Source organism: Doryrhamphus excisus, chromosome 14 (assembly GCF_030265055.1).
Source record: "Doryrhamphus excisus isolate RoL2022-K1 chromosome 14, RoL_Dexc_1.0, whole genome shotgun sequence".
Lineage (NCBI taxonomy): Eukaryota > Metazoa > Chordata > Actinopteri > Syngnathiformes > Syngnathidae > Doryrhamphus > Doryrhamphus excisus.
This window is the reverse complement of record NC_080479.1, coordinates 11283945-11305096: the sequence shown is the minus strand read 5'-3', so window position 1 is coordinate 11305096 and position 21152 is coordinate 11283945. Positions and strand designations below refer to the sequence as shown.

At 41.8% G+C, this 21152-nt stretch overlaps 1 protein-coding gene across 1 annotated transcript in view; it reads left to right on the top strand.

The window, feature by feature from the left end:
• dlgap3 (discs, large (Drosophila) homolog-associated protein 3) overlaps nt 1-21152 on the top strand; it is a 70249-nt gene that overhangs the window by 28835 nt on the left and 20262 nt on the right. Inside the window, exon 2 of the mRNA XM_058046308.1 lies at nt 2470-2542. The gene's annotated coding sequence lies outside the window, so the exon portion shown is untranslated. The remainder of the gene's footprint in view (nt 1-2469; nt 2543-21152) is intronic.

Genomic DNA, 21152 nt, shown 5'->3' with positions numbered 1-21152 from the left:
AAACTCACATTATATAACAAGAAAAAGAACCTCGACTCCCTAGAAGGACATGTAGGGATTAAATTCACATTTGAGAGTGACTTGACTTTGGGGAATATTTGGAAAATCTTCAGCTCAAAGACATGACTGATGTGCATACAGGCTGCGAGTGAAGATACCCTAGCTCATGTCATAATACCACATTAATACGATTAAAACTCTTCTGAACTGGTTTTGATTGAATCTGGTGTCTTTAAGGAGCAGTCATAAGGGTGCAATCACTTTCTTTTTTTTACATATTTCCTAAAATGCACTCAAGAGTTGGCAAGAAACCAACGCTACCGATAGCTACAGAGGTCCTCTGCCGGCCTGGTATGAACTGGACTTACTGTTCATCCCTATGGGGGATGCTGGGTGCATGTCTGGCCCTAATTAATGCCCCTTACTGCAGTCTCTTGTTGGAGCAGGAGATAGAGAGGGAGTCAGCCGAGAAGGAGAGCATTAAATATTGATTGTATTTGTATAAATACCCGCAGCTTAAAGCCCCGCATGACCCTTTCTTGCTCGCTTTGCATTGTTCTGGCTGAAAGAGGCAGAAAAGATTGTGCAGATCTCCCGCAATGCGACATTATTATTGCCTTCCTAAGGCCAGAAGGTGTTCACATTTGTACCAATTATTGCCCCATTAGCTCACAACACAACAGCAATGATGTTTTTCGACGAGTCAGTCATGTGTACAATCGGTTGGATCAAGCACCGAAAGGGGTGAAGTATTCTCCATTTAGTGTTACTCTATCGTACTTGGGCGTAGATGGCCCACAGACAGAAGAATAGAGAAGATAATTACCTTCCCCCCCTCTCTGTATCTCGCTTGCTACACTTTTCTTCATCTTGGCTGCAGTCCAGTTTACTCCATCAGTCACTGGAGCAGAGACAGTTCTGGCCTTGGTGGCAGTGTGAGTTGGCCCTGATGAACTCCAGTCACCATGTAGAAGATGAACTCTGCATAAGACACAATGTTTTCAACTTAGCATGCAAAGAAGGATTATTTATCAGCATTGTTGTTTTCAGTGTGCTGCATCATACTGATAGCTCTTTCTCACACTTTACCCCCCCTCGTGTAACCAAATATGGCAACCAAAACAACTCACAACAGGTCAACCTCACTGCACACCATCTACACACGAATAAAACAATGGCAGTAAGCAAACGTACCTAATGACACATGCACCAAGTGTGTGAACAGTTCTTTGCTTCTACCCTGGGTTTGATTTATGTTGTGCACCTTCTCTTCTGCACAAAAATGCCTTTGTTATGTAAATGAAAAGTCCTGCTAGGGCAAGAACTGTCATCCAAAACAGGAATCCCGCACCATTAATTTATGCAATGAGTACACCTGAGCTACATACAGTATTGTCATGGAAATGTCATGTTATCACTGAGGCTATAGAAAAGTGAAATCATTTCCCCGGGCTTTGTGCACAGTATGATATGTTTGCGTACTGTAGAGCAGCATAAATGTCTGCACGTGAATGCATGTGTATGATATGTGTGTGAGATGACATGTGTAGTGTATGAGGGAGCTGATCAGTGTCCATGCAGAGGGCTTTGTCACAGCTGACCTATATTAGATGAAAGCAGCTGGATCAGTGGCCTGCAGGGACAGCAAAAGAGTTGTGTTCTAATTATCTCTGCAGCGAGCTTGCGACACATCACTCACACACACTCTCACATGACTACACACACACACACACACACATACTCCGGCAAATCAATCGGTGGGAGCAGCTGCCGTTCTCCGCTGAACAGATCCTTCAGCATTGATAAACCTGCAGCCCCTTCGTGCCACACATTGTGCATCAAACCCATTCCATATCACAGTTGACACTTTGACACAACTTCCCCTGCACGCAACCGCCAGGCGATTACTGTAATTCCGGGAATTTGCAGGAGTGCGTCAAGTCATCTTTTCAGACCAGCTATAGTGTGTGTATATGGGCCCCTGTTTCCATGGAGACCCAAACCCTCACTTGCAAAGGGTGTGTGTCAGCCATAACTAGTCGCAGAGAGAGGGACAAAAGCAGAGGGAGTTCATGCTTCCTGCTTATACTAACTATTACACTATTGCATCAGGGGTTTATTTGTGATGTAACATCATACGTTTTACTACACTAAGAAGGTAACACACTCAATTAGCCCCTCCCCTATACCCTTTAATTCCATCACTAATGTTTGTCCCCCACCCTCTTGATTCATCATTTCCTATGATTACCCTCCTTTTTACGACTCCTGGGGAGTGGAGCTGCAGCCACACAGTTAAAAGGGGGGTTTCTACTTCAGTACATTTTCAGACATCACCAGGGACCCATTTACAGGTCAGACTACACGGGTAGAGCTGCATTTACTGTTACAGACAGCAGGAGATGCACTGTAGACACCAATCAGCTTATGTGCAGCTTCACTGATCTGTCTTTTTTTTTTCCTTTACAGACTGAGCAAAATATAAAAAGCTGGCTGTTTCCACCCAAAAAGACATGGAGCACCATTTCCTGATGAGCCTGTGGTAAGTAGCCTATATGCACGTGCACACAGGCGCTTAAGTGTCATTCTCGCAGCTAGTCATCACCTCGCACATATAAATCCCCACTTCTGCCTTGCATGTCCTTGATATTCATCCCCTGGAGAAGCGTGCAAGTGAGCCCGCTGGGACCTCTCAAGGATTAGCCTGCAGTCAGTGAAGTAGCTCGAAGAAAGTGCATGCCACTCACTTCCTTCAGCCTTTAGTATCTTAGGTGTGAAGCAGCTCTGTTGTCCATTCTATTTTCAAGGTAATATGAAACGGTGCACAAGATTGCTCAAGTCATAGCAACCATACCAAGTCAGAGGTCAAGGTTGACACAATGTTGACTTCACTCCGTGGACACCAGAGTCGCCGCGGTTGATGGAGATGGAAGAAAAGCATGTCAGACAAGTTGAAGCTGGCACGGGAGTAAATTGAAAAATAGCAGGCGGGGCCGACTGGCCTGAGGTTGTACTTCTATTCTTAGCCATACGTCTCCTCCTTTTTTCCTCACGGTACCCCCCCCCCCTCCCTTCCGGTTACAAAAGCCGTTTGTGACATTAAAGCGCGACAATCTGGAGTCTGGAAGCCGCTCATGTGTTTTTTTCATTCATTTAGGGTTCACTTACAGGACAGCAACACAGTATACAACAACATCAAGTAGCAACATACGCACAATATTCAGTCAAAACAGACTTACAAAGACGACTGAAACAGCTGCGATGTACATGCCATGCCAGTAGAGGGTGCTCACATTGTGAAGAAACACTACACTGGTATGCTTATCTTGCCAAGATAAGAAAGCACCTTCAATACCCTTCATCAGCGTATACTGTTAATGCCCCAATTAACAACTCTATGCAATTAACCGCAAGGTTGCCAGATGTCTGGTCTACAAAAGCAAATAACCACCGGGCCTCTAAAAACATCCTCCTCAAGGCAACCTCCAAATGAAGTTAGTAGTTGCATTTGAAGCGTTATCTATCTCTACCTGCTCTTTAAAAGGTTGGTTGCACTACTCAGTTGTTGGTACAATGGTACAATAATGGTATGAACTCAAAATGAAAATGTTTTACAGACTCACACTTTGAGACCTTTTTTTTCAATCTTGAACCTTTTATATCCACTACTGTTGCTACGGTGATATATATTCTGTTATGTAAGCAAATCCTTGTGAAAACCTGCTGTGCTTATCATGTATGGGGACCACAGAACATTGTACAGCGTGATTGAGGGAGATCACTTGCCAAGCCAATCGGTGCAAATAATCCCGAGGTCATTTTTAAAATCTTTATCCCATATTACCCTGTGCCAAAGCAATTACATCCCTCTCCAAATTACTTAGCAAAAAAATCATTAGTTAAACTGCTGTTATTATTCCCCCTGACTGCTGCAAATGGGCCCTCAAACTGCCCCAAAATTGGCAAATCTCCTAACGCGCGGCATCGTACGGACCTAAGATGCTTAAATTAGTCCTGAGTGATCCCATGGTTGAAAAAGAGAAAATATGTAACAGTGCATGCGTTTGTAAAGCTGTACATGTACACTTCATGCCTTCCAGTCAGTGTTTTTCCTTCATTTGGGTGTTGGTCGTTGGACACGGCAGCTCTGATGAAGCAGTCATACAATAAGTAAGCCTGCAGAAATGCACATTATCAATTGTGCTTCTGCTTTGTTCACTACAGCTTATCAGTTGTAGATAACAGAATTAGGTTGGAAATTGTTTTCTCCCACTGTCGCCATCCTGTGTGTGTTTTTTTCCTGGTTGAAAATAACAGTCAAGTTGCTTGCGATCATCACTGTAAAGTTGTGTGATTTTTACAGGTCACATTTCGCTGCTACATAAATAAAAGCAATCTATTGTTGTCAAAAGCTGGAGTGCTACTTTTGCACTGCCTCTCATACCAATACAAAAGAAGATAGCGGTGTAATAAATGTGTTTGGCTGCAACATGAGCTCAGCCTGCAGCTGAATTTATATTATGTATTATTACTATTAATGCCTCTTTGGATACTTACTTTGAAAAATGTGCTAAAATAACAGTTTTATGTTCACTAGCGTTTGGGTTGCCGTACATTATAAGGTTCAACAATTCTTTCATAAAATCATGAGCTGAAGTGTTTCTTTGCTGTGTATTGTTAAAAGCTGAGAAAAACATGAATAGGAGACTTGTATCTGGTATCTAGGAGACTTGTTTATATGGTTTTACCATATAAACTCATTCTCAGAAATTCACAAAATAACCGTCGTGTCCAACAAGCAATTTAACAGGTAAGCAAATTCACTGAGCTCCCAATCTCTATTCCTGCTGCTTGATTACCGTTTTAAGCTGCATATTTTACTTCCTGCATTTTTTAATCTGCAGAATAGATATATGCAATAAGTACATTTCTGAGAAGTATAATTCAATATTAATAAATTTAATATTTTCCTGGTTAGAGGAACAAGAAAACCTTTTTCTGACCCAAGTATGTTTTTTGTAAACATTATTAGAGCCCTCTAGACATGAAATAACACCCCTATAGTCACCTTTACACTTGTATTACACAGTATTGTTGGCATAGCATCTTAGACATACAGTAAATAAGACATACTTGCACGTTAGCATTGATATAATACTTTCTTTTACTAATAATGGATATTCAACCACAAAACATCCATCTATCGTTTTTATACATCCATTCATTCATTTTCTACTGCTTTTCCTCACAAGGGTCGCGGGGGTGCTGGAGCCTATCCCAGCTGTCTTTGGGCGAGAGCCAATCACAGGGCACATATAGAAAAACAACCATTCACACTCACATTCATACCTATGGACAATTTGGAGTGGCCAATTAACCTAGCATGTTTTTGGAACGTGGGAGGAAACCGGAGTACCCGGAGAAAATCGTTTTTATACAGTATTTCATTATTCACATTTTTTGACATTACTCCTTTGACAGCTGTATTTTATTCTCTGAGGGTAGGATCACTGTGCCTCACCTTGAAAACCCCTCCTGTATAGCAATTAGCACAACATTGCTATTGCTAGCAAAATATCGCCATCAGATAATTGACTGCTGTATCTATGTTACCAACGATGCATGCTCAACTCCATCATCAATCTGTATTGTTTGCACAATCGAGAGACAAATACAAGCCAAAAGTCGGCATCCCCTGAGGAAATAATGCACTTGTTATTCAAAGATGCCTATAAACGTTTTCCAGAATCATCCCAAAATGTCATGCCAATATATCAGTTTCACATGCTTGCAAACAATATTAGTTTGGAAACCCCAATGATTTCCTCTCTTTGACTGTCCATCTTTTCTCCTACCCATAATTCTTTCTCACAGCCCTTCTTTCTCGCTAACTCATGATGATTTATGGATATCTTTTATCAGTGTTGAAGTGAGAGCTCATCTTTTGTGAACTACTCGAGTCCCATCAGCATCGAGCGAGTGTGTAACAGGACCAAAAAAAAAAAGAAGTGCGGAGGGGGGGAAAAAAAGGGAGGCGCTGACTGTCTCAGCCTTCATGTGCTTTAATCAAAGCCATCCATCACGTGTGGATAATTAGACAGCGGCATGGCTCTCATGACCACGGCCCATCGCTTATAACCAACACACACACCTGCATGAGCACCTACCTTCGTTTCTTTACAAACACAAAAGAAACCTCCCGTCTCCATCCATAATGCTAACAACCAGTCATAGCCAGTCGGTCGGACCAATTAAATGCAGGATTAACACTGCGAGTCCAAGAGCTTTGCAAAGACCTAGTTAAAGTCATTGTAGTAAATGTCAAATTAAAGCCAAGCCTTACTGTGGGCGGTTCAAATTGTCCAACCTTCTCCATCTATCCATTTTCTATACCGCTTATCCTCACTAGGGTCGCGGGGGCACTATGTGGCCCCCAACCTTCTATATGACATATAAATCTATTCTATTGTGCAATCCCTGCTAAATATAATGACTGTACATTACAAGACACTAGAAACACATCTTAGGTACTACTGTGGTGCGGTTCTACACCAATGACTAGCCAAAGTGATCTAAAAGCAGATTTTTTGGATGTTGGTACAGTAATTGGGTGGTAATGGAAATGTGATATCAAACAGTAGTGTTTTTATCAGGTCAGTATTGGCTTGAATGAGTAAATCTCTTACTTTTAGGTGGTTACACACACTGAATGGAACGTGAACTATCAATATTTATACAAGCTCTGCAGTGCAGTGATGCTCCAGGCAAGAGGTCCAAAATGATACAGTATGTTGGTCAGATTCTCCTGACGCCTCCACACAAGCAAGAAATGAGTCTGCCAGTACGTTTTTATAAAGAAAATTAGGCTAACAATAACCTTTTCCATATGGATGTCAGCCAAACTGTGTCAGTCGGATCTGGAAAAAAAAACCCAAAGCCAATTTTCCTCTACGCATTGCAAAAATAAAAATGCGTTTCTGTGGATTATAAGGCTGTCACTAATGGTTCTCGCAATTAAATAGCAATTGAGGATGATATGTATTGCAACTACAGATTAGCACTAATCCTCCCAAGAAGTCTTTATATATTATGTTAGCTCATAATCAACCAACAATGGTGCTCGGAGTGATCCTGTTTTAATGGGCTTTCTTATTTCACTGATGAGGGAATTGAGAGGGTCCGTAAAGGATTTGGATAAAATAAAGACTACAGAACATGTTGATGCTTCACCCAGCGAGGTGTCTGCTGACTAAGACCAGTTGTCCTTTTACCCTCCCTTTCGTCCTCACACATCTTTTAATCGATCACGAGCCAGCGGCGAGGACGCATTATGGAGATGTTCCAAGGGAAGGAAGTGAAAACTACCCAGGATTTGTTTTTCTCCCCCATCTCTTGATTTGTCATTCCTGCAACACCATCTTGCGAACATTCACACGCAACAAGGGCCTCAAAAAAAAATTGCATCCCCCCCGTGTGTTGTTATCGCCTCATCTGCTCATCTGCTCGCAGTTTTCCTCGCTGCATTTCATTCTCAGTCATGACTCAGTTGTCAGTTGTGCAGGTAATGAGAGGCTTTGAGGCCAAAACGTATTAAAATTGAACAAATAGCTAGTAAAAACGGTCTGAAACCAAGTGTGTGTGTGCTGTTTGGGGATCATGTACATGTGACGGTGTGTGTGTGTGGTGTGCGTGTGTGTTCTGTGTCCATGGGGAAATGAGGGCAGTTGAAAATTTGAGCCACTCACAGCCTCTTGCTCCCTCGGTGACCTGCCCTGCCACTCACAGCTGAAATAACATGCTTGCCACACACACACGAACACACACACACATGACTCGCCTTCGGTTTCAGAAATCCATATTGTGTTCTTTAAACTTTGAGTACTAAATACAAGAAGCCATCCACTTGAAAAAATAATCCTACAACGCTACATTGTGTAGTGGCATCCACAACAACACACATCTATTTCCAAAGCATGCATAACATCAGCAAAGCTGAATGTTTCTGTCCATGGTCCTTGTCCTTATATATTTGTGGAAAAAACTACTAAATTGTGAAATATTATAAAAAAATGCCTTACCTATATTAAACACTCTCTGCAGTCGAGTGCATATATTTTCATTTATATTATAGCATTTTTCCATAAAAACAATAGGAGAGGCTATATTATTTTGGATTTTAATTCATTCATTCATTCATTTTCTACCGCTTGTCCTCATGAGGGTTGCGGGATTTTAATTCAAATATGTAAAATAAAATATGTCTTTAATAACGTAGAATAACGTCATGGCTGGTCTTTTATGAGTGACATTTTCACACTGGTAAATGACACACCGCCTCGCTGACAGGATAGCTATGATATGATGTGACATGGAGGCGGTATATGAATGGACCGGGCTTGCAAATGTCATGTTGTAGGCACGGTTGCTATAGCGAGAGCCACCTACAGCAGCCAGACATCCTTGAGTGGAAGCAGAGCGATGCAAATAACCTTCATCGGGTTAAATGCATTTGGATACATTCTTAGCAAGAGCACGTCACGTCTCGAGTAATGTGATGATGTTTTTTTTTTAATCATTTTGTCATATGGCAACTACTATGCCACAGAGTAAGCAATATTGCAAGAATTATCATATAAATGACTTTTTCTAGAGATGAGCCTTTCAAGCTCCTGGATAGACAATTGTCAGTTTGGCTGCTATAGCAACGACGATGCCAACCAAGAATCTATATGTCCATACATATTTATAGAATAAAGTATTAGTTAGATAGATATGCCATATTATAATGCCATCTATTTTTTAATACAATTCCTTTCTCTAAAAGTACTGCATTTATCCTGATCTTACATTCTTTCCCTTTTACAGCACGAGCAAACTTTCTCTTATAGAGCAGTCCCCGTTCTAGCCGTCTCCCATCCTTATCTGCATTCCCCCGACTGTGCTGAGACACTCCAAAGCTCTTCTTCCCTCATTAACTCCTTTTCATGTGGCTGCAGATGACAATAACTGGTTTGGAAACAGCCGAGAATGGGATCAATAGGATACAAGGATTATCCCCGGCTCACACCCACCATCACCACACCCATCCTCCCAGCCACTTCCTGTCCTCGTCTCACCCAGACCAACTTCACTTGGCCTTTCTTTTCCCCATCTTTTGTTTCATAATTGATTCTGGGTTCTTTATTTTAACCTCCATTATTCATTAACTTTATGCGCTTGAGCTTCCCTAAAATCCTTTCTCACGGAGATGAGAGTGCGAGTGAGTTTGTGAATGTTGTGGCCCGAACAAGAGTGGAGGTGACATTACTGGCGCATGCTTGCACATACCTAGATCTGTGATTTCATTAGAGGCTGTGACAAATGTGATGTCATCTCTTCATGAAACCATGACCCAAAAGAGGAAGGCAAATAGAAGGAGGGTGAAGATTGGCATTTCTGGTGCTAAATGTGGCTGATCATTCATGTCTGGTCTGTTTTATGTTCAGTACTTCCAAGAAAAACTATTCTATTAATGCCTCTATTCAAAATCAGATGGGATAAACTCCAGCATAAACGGAATGAGGATTAGCTGTGGCTGTAGGCGAACTCCTGATGTAGAGTCCATTAACTCCACAAGATGTGTTGTGCTACACAGTTGTTGGCTTACACTTTCTGTACTGTTAATATTGTCTGCTTTTGATTAATGGCCAGTTCTGTGTGTGGTACATACATGCAATAATTAGCATGTAGCAACTAGCATTTAAGTTTTCTTCTATACATTCAGTCATCCCTTGTTTATGGCGGTTTTTAATGGCTCCAGACGCGACCACAAGAAGGGAATTTTCATAGTTTATGACTTTCTAAATACGATTTTAACCATGAATAGTAGAAATGTAGACATTAAATAGCACCACTATAGTCACATTTGCACTCCTATTATTCTTTGTTTACAGTGTTTATAGCGGGGCAATAGCCCGGTGAACTGCCAACATGTATGAAGTTATCGCAGTCAATATGCAATTTGACAGACTACATGGCTGAGTACATGCGGCAGGAAGGTAATCTAATTGAATGTCATCTACCATTACTGACGCCTGGTGACCATCATCATTCTGCTTCCACACAACCAAAAGGCTGACCTCCTTTTTCTCTCACTGTTCTCTTCCATCTCATCCATCTCTACATTACACTCCGCATCTGTTTTCCCCTCGTTTGATTTTATCCTGGAGTCACTCCTTCCTTCCTTTCCCGTCTTTGTCCAGGTCCTCTCCATCTTATCCCTCTGGATAGGATTCTCAGGTTTCGGCTGTAACTGCTTTAGCGCTAAGAATAATGGATTGTAATTCACTGCCAGCGTCTATCTGCTTGTCGGGAGTCCCACTCATGTTTAAGTCGGGGCAATGTAAACTGTGTGTTTGGAGCTCATGTGATAAATGATCTAACCTCCATCAAAACCAAAATATAACCATGCATAGTTTTGTGACACATCCACCTGATACTACTCATCATCATCATCATCACAGGCTCCAAGGTTCCCATCTCCCAGAATATGAATAATAGAAGCATCCCATATGTGTTAGCCTGTAAAACTAGATCACCAACTGTGGGCCCGAGGAAGCTCTTGGTAGGCCGAGGGGTGCCCCAGGGGCCTCCTGGGTGTCATGGGTGCAGGCTGAGCAGACTGTCCCACACCTTTGGGGGACTTATACACACATGCTATTCAGACTGTACGGATTTAAATACACATACATTTGTTAGAATGAGCTGATGGCTTGTATTAAAGGGGTTTGATTGGCGCCTCTGCTGGATGTGCCAAGTAATGCACTCCATTTTCCATCACAAATGTCTGAGCAAAAAAGCCACTTCCATCAGTACTCGTGACTTAGCCGGTCCTTTTTTTGCATGCCAAATTGAGCATATCATCAACTTTTTATTTTTTAGCCTTTAAGGCATATGTATTTCAAAACCAAATAGCGTGCATCCGATATTTCAAATTCTATTCTTCCAAAGGCTTCAGAACCCAAATGCAGCCCTCCTATTTAAATGAATGTTGATGTCTGCCTCCCCGAATCATATCAGTGTGCTGCGATCGTAAAATTTGCAGAATACATCAAATGAATGTTTCTCAAACCGCTGCAGCAGCAATAGAAATGGGCAACAATAGCTGCTTGGCTGGTGATGAGAGTTCAATCATTCAAACGCTTCTCATAAGCAAAATGAATAGATCTACACTAATCCATAATCACCACTTGAAAGATTCCACTCAAAGTGCCGCAAGCTAGCACAGGTCAACCGGCAAGCACACCTTCTACCTTCCCCGTCCATTTACCCCCTTCACTGCCCTGTTTCTCCCCCGTCCATTTAAAAGCTATGATTTGTTTTCTTTTCCATCATTTAGTGGATTTAGCAGGACGCGCTGCTGCTGTCACAGTGCTGCCGGGCCTTTCCCCTACGTTAGCGCCAAGGTTGCAGGAGAGCTGCTTTGTTTGTAGAGATGCGCTCGGCAATTCAATTTCACAGCCTCGTCTCACAGGAGAGCCGCACGGGCATCAGGATTTGAGGGGACAGTAATTGAAAGGCACTGAGGCTCATCCGGTGTCCTCTTTTTTTTGTATTCTGCTTGTATTCATAAAAGTATTTGTGTTTGCACTGGCGTTATTGTTGTCGGAAAGTACTTTTGGTCACCTATTGTAGCTAACCATAAACCCCACCGACATTCCGCTCTTTGTACCTTTTCCAATGATTGTTTGATTTGGTTTTTTGAAGATAACTAATGTCGATACTGAAAATGGGCGCTGGAACACACATATCTACCAGAGCGCTTTGATTAATTGAGTAATAATCTTGCGTTTTAGTTAATCAACATCACTGTAATTGTAGCAAGGTCTAAATGCATGTTTTTGCAGTGATTCTGTCCAAAGGAGAGAAACACGAGTGGGAGTCATACTGCATTATTCAGAGATTATGCACCATCTGCGTGCATATCCCAATGGACCTGCTAGAATTGATCCACAACCTTTGACCTTTTTGCATCCCTTCAGTGTTTTCCAACCATCCTGTCGTATGCGGTGTGGTCAAAACGCAAAGCGGACCAAAACAAAACCTTTTTCGGTTTGTCCACTCTGATATTCAGTTCTGTCAAAGACAAAATGTTTTGACTTTTAGTTCCTGAAGTGATAAAATACAGTATACTCCAGAAACCATATATATATACCATACACTATCATGTTGTGTTTCGCTGTATTTTTTGGGGCGTGCAACCATGGGCACGCCTAAAAATAGAACAGATCTAGAGAACAGGAAGAGTGCTTACAAAGATTTAACATGGACAAATGAACTGACAACTAGTTGACCACCTAACTAAAGCTAAATAACTCCCACAGTGCCAAACCGGATACAAAAATAACAAAATAAAACACTGAACCGGAAATGACTAGAACTAGACTAGACTAGACTAGAATGATAGAACGGAGAAAAAACAGTCCAATGGGACGCATACTGTGCCATACATCACAGACTTACAGTACTGATCTAGAGTGAACAATCAAAAGAAAGTCTTCCATCTAAAACCTCAGTGTGCATGAAGCTGTACCAAAAAACTTTTCAGTCTTTTACATCCTTGACCTGAGGGTTTCCACTGTATCTTTGTCAAAGTGGCCCCAGTCTTGACATGGGAAAAGTCGAATGCCTCTGTGGAAGCAAACAAGCATGATGAGCATGAACGAAATGGCTAAATCTCACAGTCATCAGGGTTGGAATACTTGAATACAAACTACAACATGAAAGGCCAGGATCTCACGCGTCAAAGAGCTTCCCTCTGATCAGACACCTCCACCCTACTTTCTGGCTCCTCCTCAGCTTTGGTTTTCGTACTGAATCACAGTTTTACTGTCTTGTCACAGCTGGCGCAGCAGATAAGGCCGTTAATGGTTAGCATCGATGTGATGAGTCCAAATGCTTCCACTATAATAGCGCCCTTGGAGTTGAGTGAGGTCACACTCACACATGCTTACCCTCATACACCAAGCGCCAAAAATGTTCTATCTAATAAGACTACTGTGTCCGTAAGAGAATCTGCTTGATACACGAGGTCAAACTAATGCAATGCAGATCCTGCCTGATTGTGGTTAATTAGATGATGGGAAGTGTGCGATGACAAGCTGCTTAGTCTGATTAGAGAGATCAGCTTCCTGTGACAAGCAGAACTTAACAGTGCACGCTAAGCTTGACGCCAAGCACTTGGAGCATCAGAATCGTCTCCCCTACCAGCTGGTCGTTGCTCTGGCACAAATCAACCAAAATTATTTTTTATTTACCGCTAAAATATAATACCAATCATTTTAACCCAACGAACTGTCCACTGTGTTACATGGTTAGATTGGTTGTTGTTTGTTAGACTGCCCCGAGTGAGAATTTTTAAGTCAATCCGACATGTGGGTCAAAAAATGTGCATAATAAGGTTGGGTAATGTGTGTAGAAAGTGTCCAAAGCAAGCCAGGGTTCGGGGCAGCTGCTTTGTGGCAACATTCGACCCACTGTCAGAAGTTGTTTCTTCTTATCTAAGTCCCAGTCCTGGAGAATCCGATTTTTACCTCCAGAAAAAAATCATATCTGGAGACAAGGTGGCTTCAAAGTCCAGTCGCTAGTCATGTATAGGACTGTGATGCTAAAATATTGTTGAGTCGCTCGGCTAATCCAGATGTCTGTACAACAAATATCTGCTCTGTCAAAACCAAACCACAACCATTTCTACTGGTATAAGGCTTTTTCTTATAATTGGAAGAATTTCTACCCTAGTATGATTTCAGCAGACCTTTGATCTACCATGTTATGATAAAAAATGTCCTGAACAAGAGTGTCAGTGTCTTTCAGACCAATTGTTTCTCAAGAGGCATCTGATTACAGCAGCATTTAAAGCAACAGACAGTGAAATTGAGGCAAATTCAGTGTGCCATAACCTTATTGCTTCTAATTGCCACTTTGACAATATTTGCATATCCCAGTCATTAATTATTGAAGAAGCACGGGAAGTATTTGACGGGTTTCAGCCATGTCCTTGCCAAGCATGCTACCACAGTACTGCACATCACTTTGTGTGCCGTTCTGACATCTCTGTACAGTCGAGTAAGCGCTGCAAAGAGGAATACAAGCAGGTTTCCTGTCATTTTGTACTCAAAAGCGCAGGCAAGGCTGACATCCTTGCTTTTTAGAACAACAAAAGAAGCATTGCTCAGCTTGGACAAGGGTCAGCTGGATGTATCCAGTTTGTTTGCAAACTAGATGTGAACCCTTCACTATCCATTTTGTTCATCTTACATAATACCGCTCACGTCACTCCCTCCCCATATCCAAAATAATCGGAGTGTGTTAGTGCCAACATGAATCTTTGGTGCTCACTTTATCAAACATAAAAGCCACGCTCTTATACAAAAGAACATGTAAATGAATGTAAGAACTTAGCTGGATGCTCTCTGCAGGGATGCTTTCTTAGCGGGAGCCGTCTCGCTCGTCTGTTTACCGCCGAACGGCTTTTCAGTCACACTCTCAACTCACCAGAGACACAAAAGTCCTCAAAAAGTTTTGCAAAGATTGTCCCTCCGAGTCTGTTTTTCTCTGATTATGGATGTATCTCTAAGGGCTCAGTTGTCTGCAGTGAATGGTGACGGACATCCTCACCAGCTCAGTGACACAAGTGTATATGCAGATTGTTTGTGTGGCTTCAAAAATAATAATAAGTCCCATTGCACACATCACATCTTGCAGAGAGATAAAAAGAAACTGTTGATGAAAGGCGAGCCTGACGGACCCCGCCCCCTTAAAAATGGAAATGCACTCTCTTGTCATCCACTTTGGCAATTTTACTGTTGGAAACACACTAATCATGCTTCCATTGTTTTCCATTACTGTGAGTGAGACAGGTAATCAAGTGTTAGAGTGTTTCCGTGAGCTCTCTTCTCGTTAGCTCTCATTTGCATTTCTCCATGATCGGAACTGCTCTATGTGAAATTAGCTCAGCGAGAAGACCTTTTTAATCGTGCGTCCATTACCGCTACTATTATTCATTATCGCTACTATTATTTATACAATATATAATATATTCACCGGTGAGAAACTTGCAGTCTAGTTCAATAATTCATGGCTTTAAACATGTGACTTGACCTTGCCGGCTCATTTTATGTTTGATTGACAGCTTGCAGCTAGGTTTTTATCAACAGAAGATAGATCATTTATAAATCAGAGCACATAACCAGCCCAAGGAAATTGATCTACGGTGGTTTTTTAGAACATAAAATATCCCTAGAGTAATCCCTCGCCAATTTCACAGCTTCACTCATCATTAATGAATTCCTAATTAATAATTCATGCATATTTAACCAATCTTTCCATATTTTTTTTTACCTAAATGAAGCATTTACAGTCATAAAAATGACTAAAATGAAAAAATAGAAATATAAGGCATTCAGACAAGGCATTCAAAGAAGTTACAATGACAAGTAGTACTCTACGCTGGTCACTAGGTGTCAATAATTGTACTGTATCGCTACATTTGATTGGCAGAACTGAGAGGGGATTAGATGAAGGGAGAGATGAGGACGTGAAACAGATAAAAACAAAGGAAATATATCAAATATATGAGAGATGTGAGAACGTGGCCAACAAATAAATGCAGCGTTTGAGCACTAAAGCGTGATCGTGGGAGCATGTCTACACCCTTCAGCAATGAGAAGGCGCGGATGCAGTTGAGATGGAACGTATAGGTTTCAACAATGGTATGATAAACGAGGCCCTGTAGTCGCGCTGATTAATGAAGTCTTTATTCTCTCCTGCCCACCCTCCCAATTTCCATCCTCACTCTGGTCTACACTCACTGTTTTGCTTGGTTAGATTGCATCGATTTTTGTACTTCATAATGAGGAAGAGCACAAAAGCAGAGTACTTTTTCCCCCCCTACTTTCCGTCCTCAGCAATACTTATTCTTTTGTCTGGAGCTTCAGTGATTGTCTCCTGAATGTCACCAGCTTTTTTTTTTTTTAATCTCTCCCTCCCTCATTTTCTGCAGGCAGTTCTGATTGATTCTGAATTTTGACTGGAATGAATGAGGAGCCCTTCCCATTTATTGCACTACTGACTTTTCTTTGTGTGCTATTTGAAGGTGCGTCAACCAAAATACCAATTTATTCATTTCATATGCCCTGTCGGATTTCCCCTTGCCTCGATACAGGAGCCGCCACTTTGGGGTGTCTTTTTAGAAGGAGTAGTGTAGTAATGAGACATGGCACTGAGAATATCCCATTAGATAGTATCTATTGCAGAAATGAAATTACCCTCAGTTAATTCAATTTGGATAATATTAGCTTAATAAAAGAATAGTAGTGTGTGTGCAGCGCACCGTACTGACTATGAATTGAGCAAATATAATTGTACATCCATGTGGCATATACAGTAGTTGCAACCGCTGAATGGGCAATGAGCCCGGCATTCAATTATAGAATTCCATGTTCTCATCCCCAACAAAAGGAGATAACAGTGAGAGAACGTTCATCATAACGGTACCTTGAAAAATCTGGTGTGACCTCCTGCATTGTCAACTCACAGCTCAGTAAGCTGCCTTGTTAGCCTCTCTGTAGCGAGTGAGAAATATGTGGAGGGGGTTAAGCGTGTGCTAAGCTGCACAGTCTCCCCGCTTGTCACCTGTAACATATTGCACAGCTGTGTCCCTGCTACCACGGGTGACCTCTCTGCACAACTCAATTGCCCCCCTATTGTGTGGTTCTGGAGGTTTGTTTACAGTAGGATTACTGCATGTATAGAATACATTTGTATAATGCATCTTGTGGGGAAAGGGACATCCGCTTTATGTTTAATTGGCTGGTCGTGTTTGGGTGAAATGGGGGCCAAATGCAGTGCACCCCTTGGCTGTGACCAGTAGAGGTGCTGTTGATTCCGTCTCAAGCAGTTTGCGATTTAAAGAACATAAAATACCTCAGCTATAGGAAGTTGAGTTACAGCCACACAACACCTACAGGAATTGAAACAGGAGTGCAGAACATTCAGAGAGGCAAAAAAGCAAAATAAATTGCTGCTTTTTTGTAAAAACTGTATTTAGAAGATCGTAATCAGGTTTTCTAAGCCATAACTACATGAATATTTCATTTATTCATATTGAATCCTACTTCATGGAAATTCACTGATTGGAACCAAACAATCACAATAAGCCGACTGGATACGCAGAACAGCAGAACATTGACGAGTGGGATTAGCAAACAAACATTAGCTACACTAGCATAGCTAAGTGAGCTCCATTACAGTCACATTTTCACCTCATGCTACGTTAGCCTATTCACTGATGAAAACAAAACCTTACCTTCACATGTGTAGCTGACATCGTCGGCAGTGGTCCAGTCTTTATTTTAAGATGTGTAGCAAAGCCTTTTTATTCAGGACGTCATAAAAACCTGCAAAAACAAAATCAAGCGTAATATTGCCTCTTCTCTCCAAAGTGTAGCACAAAAGTGAGGGTGATGACGGATTTTTCTCACCATTGGTGCTCGTAAACATTACATCCTAAGAAGTCAATTTTGCATAATAAGGTACATTTAAAACACTTAAATCATACAGTGCACATTTAGTGTTATGCGACATTTGTTTGATATTTGGACTGATGAAGAAAAGAAAGAAAAGGGAAGCATTGGATCTGTCCTCAAAGCGACAGAGTAGCAACCCTGCATCAAAGACCGTGCACAAGCAGCCGCCGCCTATACGCTTACATTACGTAACTATAGATACTGCATATTTTGCAGGTGTATTTGCATTTCAACATCTCTGCTTCTAAAGACAAATAATTAGTCCCTCGTAGGCTAATTCAAAACTGATCGACCCCATTGATCCCGGTGGACTCTCTCATCATCTCATATGCAGATAAGTGGGAGACTAGTAACCTAGTTCACCTAGTAACCTAGCAACAGCAGAATCAGCTGGTTAGAAGTGAGTGCGTATGGTACTGACGGAGTGTAATTTGCATGTGGTCACAGCTGCAGCCAACGACTCCGGCAAGGGAATGGTTGCCGGGAATCTGTCAACAACCTGGATATTTGTGACTTCAATTAGAGCAATCAGTCACACGGCATGCTGTTAATTTGTGAGTCACCTCTCTTTTCTGATTTGTCTCTCCTGTCAAGTGCTTGTTGCAGTGATTTTTTTTTTAACACAGCTTGCCAGTCAAACAGAAGCTCTGGGACGTCATCTTGAGTTACTGCAGACATTCTATTTTGAGATTAAGTGAGTTTGTTCTTGACCTTGGAAAGTGTATTTGACAATTTCAAAGAAAAATCCATTTAGTAGCTGCAGAATAGTATTTCCTTATATCTTACTGTCTTCCCCAGCAGGTGGACTTTCCTGAGTGGCCATAGATCGTAAATGATTCATTTCAAAGTTAAAAGCAATCCTTGACCTTGTCAATGCAGCCTCCCTGAAAGGTCCATTCATAGATTTTAACACGTTCTTTATCTTACACCATGCTTACATCACTGCTATTAACCGTGTGGAAGAAGATAATGTATTACAATCCCTCATCTAGAAGGTGATCGTAGAGGTAAGAATTGATGAATTAGACAATGCTGTTGAAAATAACCTGTGTACAGTAATTAGACTGGAGATGATTCTGGGTGAAGCTGCCAGCCTGCAAGCCAAATATGTGACGTGAGCATTCTCTGAGCTGCGTCTACCTTCATCTAGTTTTGATTATCTGTCAGGAGAGCTTGTAATACAGCACAACACAACCTAGACCGGGGAGAGATGGCAGGCTTTTTGGAGAGAGAGAGAGAGAGAGAGAGAAAAAGAGAGAGTGAGAGGGAACGTAGGAAAGAAACCCAAAAGTGAAAGAGAGTTGAAAAGTTCATTAGCTGTTCAGCAGCCATTCCTATAGGGATAAACAATGATGAAAAATAGATTGTATTAACTCATGTATGTAATCCATATTTCAGGATGTACAACTTGTATCTGCCTTGGTAAAATGCTACAACATGAAAAAGTACACGGTGACCAAAGCGAAGGCAAATGAGGGAGTCGGATAAATCGAATTAAGAAAGTAGGAGGACGTCTCGATGGGAAACGAGAGAGCGGGAGCACATCAAAAAGGCAGAGCGGATTAAGACAAAGTGAGATATGAGAGGATGAAAGTGGGAGTAATATCCAAATAAGCTGTATTTACATGTGTGCGTGCCACAGAGGCGCTCCCTGCAGAAGGCCCGGGCCCTGACGTCTAATCTAATGAGCTGAACCTCCGAATGAGCCTGTTATGCTATTCTCTTATTATTACCTTTCATCTCCTGTTATGCGGGCATCTCATGTCCTCAGCAACGTCCCCTTCTGTAACTGAGGAGGAAAGAGAGAGAAGGTAAGCCAATTACTCACAGGCAACGCTGTCCAAGTGTTGTTTGTATTTTTTTTTCTTATTAAGTCACTGTCAGAAGCCTTTTCAGGCAGGAAAGGGTGCTCATTTTGTGGTGACGATGCTGGGCTTGTTTTGACACCCTTGAGGGATATGAACAGGAGCCTCACCGTGTCACTGTATCACAAACAGGGGCACCGCTAGGAATTCTGGGCACTATCAAAAAAGTCACTTTGGGCAGCCCCTAAGTAGCTAGGACCTGACCCATTAAAATCTATTTTTGTACGATTTGACTTTAAGCTAAATTGAGTTAGACGCATTTTAGGAGTATTACAAATGTATGGGAAACTTTTAACAAATCTTCAGCCTTAAAAGGCAGCAGTTGTACCATTACACCACTGGAGAGTGTGTCAATCATTGCGGCAATGAGCGTGCTGTCAGATGACTTGTCTGGTTTTTTTCTCTCTTGCCTCAGGCTGACTTGGTGCTTTACGCCTCACGGCAGCAATTTGCATCCTTTGCGCATTTGCCGAGAATGATCCCTTTTGCACCAAAACACAACACGTGTTCTTCATGTCGGGAGGGGCGATTCTGGATATGAAAGATGGGAAAATGGGTTGCACTGTAGAGCTGCGAGAGGAAAACAGGGGTGTACACACGGGAATAAGGAGGGGGAGGAAAACCAGGAGAGCAAGACAGAAGGAATTGCCCCCAAGGCTCTCTTCCATTTTGCCCTGATGATAGCAGCATATTTCCCAAGTGCAGTGGACATCATCATGTCTGTCACACATATGATCCCTTGCATGCATGCTGACTTCCACTGTGGAGTTTATTTGCGACAGAAGCATTAAGCACTCGGGGTGCAACTGTACAGGTAAACCAAGGTACGGTTTTTGGGCTATGGTTTCTGTTGCACTCATCTTTGGCAGTTTATAGAGGTGAAGTGTACAAAAACAGGGGGTATGAGGGGGCATCGAAGGAGATCCACCATGTCTGAGTCGCCTGAGTCTATATTCCGTCACCGAATGCCTCGTCATTTTAGCACCCACATAGCAAAATGTTGGGTCCATAAGGTGGATTGTCCCGTTCAGGGTGGACTACTGCAATGAACTTCTTTATGTTGGTGTATGATAAGTTCAAATCAAGTATAGGCTATACTTAACATGTTTTGGAATATGTGCATTGTTTCTACTGCACGATAATCTCATTCTTCAACATTCAATTGTCCCTCAGATATCATTTCTTTCAAGTCCAGTGCATTTGATTGAACGGTAGCAAAGCACAAGGAATGTACACGTGACTGGAAGCATCTGCACTACCATCATTTTACACCGACTTCTGCCTTTGAAATTCCCCAGCTACAAAGTCTTCATCTAAAATAGATATAAAAGCATTTACCCGCCTTGCAGGTGCTTTGCATTTTTTAAAACCCAAAGCCATTACTTTCAATCCTATCTTTGCATGTCTCTCCGCCTTATTCTCTGTCGAGCCTTTCCCCGCCGTATATGGACACAGATGACAAGTTTTCCTCCCCTTCCAAAATGTTTCCCATTATCTTCAGGTCTTCCTGGATCTTCCAGCCAGGAGACAAATGCATGTGTGTTCATGTGAGAGAAAAATGAAGACGTAGCATTCATGGCGAGAGATGACGTAGAGTGTACAAATGATTCCCAGAATGTAGATTTGTCTGGCTGCCAAAGAATAAATGCATGCCAAGAGACAGCTGAGCCAAACCTATTTTAATTCCACTTCCACATTTATATATTTTTTTCCTGCCACACTT